This window comes from Sapajus apella, unplaced genomic scaffold (assembly GCF_009761245.1).
Source record: "Sapajus apella isolate SASKATOON/1434 unplaced genomic scaffold, GSC_monkey_1.0 scaffold102, whole genome shotgun sequence".
Lineage (NCBI taxonomy): Eukaryota > Metazoa > Chordata > Mammalia > Primates > Cebidae > Sapajus > Sapajus apella.
The window spans coordinates 111,781-115,767 of record NW_022437042.1 but is presented as its reverse complement, the minus strand read 5'-3'; positions in this window follow the sequence as shown (position 1 = coordinate 115,767).

The window sequence follows — 3,987 nt, the reverse complement described above, 5'->3', positions numbered from 1 at the left end:
CCTCCATAAACGAGATCAAGAATAAAAATGGACACATGAAAACTGTTACAAAAATCTTGTTCCTGTGTGTATATTTGTAGCAGCAAGGGTCAGTGGTAGATAAAAATTTATTACAGAGTTGAACTGATAGGATTAGCATCTCGGAGGCATTCCCTGAATTGGCACATTGTTTTTAAGTAATGTCAGAATTGCTGGCATCATTGACTAGAACAGGATGGGAGCCCTGATCTTTCTTATGGTAATATATAAGGTATTTTAAAAGAATTACATGTACTCATTGAAAGATCTGAACTGAAATCCTGGTTCCAACATCATACGATATCCATGATTGTATGATGCATAAAACAATAGTCATATGAACTTGAAAAAGTTACTTGCCTTTTTATTCTCAGATTTCTTACATGTAAAATTTGACTCATTATTGTGATAATTACATGTGATATTGTATATCAAAGCACCTACCACAAGACTTAACACATACTAGATATCAGTGAACACTAATAACTTTTATTACCACCACTCGCCCTCCCTCTCCCATACAACCTATCATATGACTGGGACAAGACACAGTTCAGGAGACAATACTGGACTGGCATTCTAGAGAGCTGCTTACCTCACAGGATAACAGACCTCACCTTTAGAAAGCAGGGCTCTCCATATCAACAGAAGGTAGTGTACAAACTTAATAAATCCCAATATGTAATAGAGAAAAAATGGAAGCACTCCCCTTGAAAACAATCACAAGACAAGGTTGACCTCTCTCACCACCCCTATTCAACATAGTATTGGAAGTCCCAGCCAGAACAATCAGGCAAGAGAAAGAAATTAAGGACATTCAAATATGAAGAGAAGTCAAACTATCCTATTTTTAGACGACAGGATTCTATACCTAGAAAACCTCATAGTCTTGGCCTGAAAGTTTTTTCAGCTAATAAATGACTTCAGTAAAGTTTCAGAATACAAAATCAATGTATAAAAACTACTAGCATTCCTATGCACCAAAACAGCCAAGCTGAAGGCCAAATCAGAAAGGCAGTCCAACACAGAATTGCAAATAAAAGTAAAAATACCAAGGAATACGTGTAACCAGGGAAGTGAAAGATCTCTACAGTGAGAATTACCAAACATTGCTCGAAGAAATCAGAGAAGCCATGAACAAATAAAAAATCACCCTATGTTTATGGATAGGAAGAATCAATAACATTAAAATGGTCATACTTCCCAAAGCAATTTACAAATTCAGTTCTATTCCTGTCAAACTGACAAGTATATTATTCACAGATTTAGAAAAAAAACTATTTTGAAATTCATATGGAACCCAAAAAGAGTTCAAAAGCCAAGCCAATCCTAAGCAAAATGAATAAAACTAGAAGAATGTTACCTGACTTCAAACTATACTATAGGGCTACAGTAACCAAAACAGCATGGTACTGTTACAAAAACAGACACATAGATTGATGGAACAGAAAACAGAGTCCAGGAATAAGGCTGAACACCTGCAGCCATCTGATCTTCAATAAAGTTGACAAAAGCAATGGGGAAAAAATCACTATGCAATAAATGGTGCTGGGATAACTAGCTAGTCGTATGCAGATAACTGAGACTTGACTCCTTCCTTGGACCATATACAAAATTAAATGTAAGATGGATTAAAGACTTAAATGTAAAACCCCAAAATATAAAATCCCTGGAAGATGTCCTAGGCAATACCATCCCGAACAAAGGAATTGGCAAATATTTTGTGAAAAAGACACCAAAAGCAATTGCAACAAAAGCAAAACTTGACAAACTGGATCTAATTAAACTTCAGAGCTTTTGCATAGCAAAAGAAACTATCAACAGAGTAAACAGACAACCTACAGGACCAGAGAAAATATTTACAAACTCTCCACATGACAAAAGTCTAATATTCAGCATCGTCAAGGAACTTAAATTTTCAAGAGAAGGAAACCCATTTCACATGCAAGGACACACATGGGCTCAAAATAAAGGGAGGGAGGAAGATTTACCAAGCAAACGGAGAGCGAAAAAAGCAGGAGTTGCAATGCTAGTCTCTGATAAAATAGACATTAAACCAACAAAGCTCAAAAGAGACAAAGAAAGGTATTACATAATGGTAAAAGTATCCATAAACAAGAAGAGCTAATGATCCTAAATATATACACACCCAAAACAGGAGCAGCCAGATACATAAAGGAAGTGCTTAATGACCTACAAAGAGACAGGCTCCCACACAATAATAGTGGGAGACTTTAACACTTCACAGTCAATATTAGAGAGATCAACAAGACAGAAGATTAACAAGGATATCCAGGACTTGAACTCAAATCTGGACCAAGCAAACCAAATAAACATATACAGAACTCTCCACCACAAATGCACAGAATATACATTCTTCTCAGCACCACATCACACCTACTCTAAAATTGACTACATAATTGGAAGTAAATCACTCCTCAGCAAATACAAAAGAATGGAAATCATAACAAACAGTCTCTCAGACCACAGTGCAATCAAATTAGAACTCAGGATTGAGAAACCAACTCAGAACTGCACAAATTCATGGAAACTGAACAACTGGCTCTTGAATGTTGACTGGATAAACAGTGAAATGAAGGCAGAAATAAAGATGTTCTTGAAAATCAATGAGAACGAAAACACAATGTACCAGAATCACTGGACACATTTAAAGCAGTGTCTAGAAGAAAATTTATAGCGCTAAATGCCCACACGAGAAGCAAGGAAAGGCCTAAAATCCACACCCTATCATAAAAATAGAAAGAGCTAGAGGAGCAAGTTGAAAAAAACTCAGAAGCTAGCAGAAGACAAGAAATAACTAAGATCAGAGCAGAACTGAAGGAGATAGAGATACAAAAAAACCCTTCAAAAAAATCAATAAATCCAGGAGCTGGCTTTTTGAAAAGATCAACAAAATAGACAGAGCACTAGCCAGATTAATAAAAAAGAAAAGAGAGAATAATCAAATAGATGCAATAAAAAATGACAAACGGGATATCACCACAGATTCCACAGAAATACAAACAATCATCAGAGATTATTACAAACAACTCTATGCATATAAACTAGTAAACCTGGAAGAAATGAATAAATTCCTGGACACTTGCCTCCTCCCAAGCCTAAACAAGGAAGAATTCAAAACCCTGAATAGACCCATAACAAGGTCTGAAGTTCAGGCAGCAATTAAGAGCTTACCACCCAAAAAAAGCCCAGGTCCAGAAGGGTTCACAGCCGAATTCTACCAGACATACAAAGAGGAGCTGGTACCATTCCTTCTGAAACTATTCCAAACAATACAAAAAGAGGGAATTCTTCCCAAATCATTTTATGAGACCAACATCATCCTGATTCCAAAACCCAGCAGAGACTCAACAAGAAAAGAAAACTTCAGGCCAATATCCATGATGAACATAGATGGAAAAATCTTCAATAAAATACTGACAAGCCGATTGCAACAGCACATCAAAAAGCTTATCCACCATGATCAAGTAGGCTTCATCCCGGGGATGCAAGGCTGGTTCAACATACGCAAGTCTATAAACGTAATTCACCACATAAACAGAACCAAAGACAAAAACCACATGATTATCTCAATTGATGCAGAGAAGACCTTTGACAAAATTCAACAGCCCTTTATGCTAAAAACCCTCAATAAGCTAGGTATTGATGGAACATATCTCAAAATATTAAAAGCTATTTATGACAAACCAACAGCCAATATACTGAATGGTCAAAAAATGGAAGCAGTCCCCTTGAAATGTGGCACTAGACAAGGATGCCCTCTCTCACCACTCCTATTCAATATAGTATTAGAAGTTCTAGCCAGAGCAATCAGGCAAGAAAAAGAAGTAAAGGGCATTCAAATAGGAAAGAAGGAAGTCAGATTGTCTCTATTTGCAGATGACATGATTGTATATCTAGGAGACCCCATTGTCTCAGCCCCAAATCTCCTGAAACTGATAAGCAAGT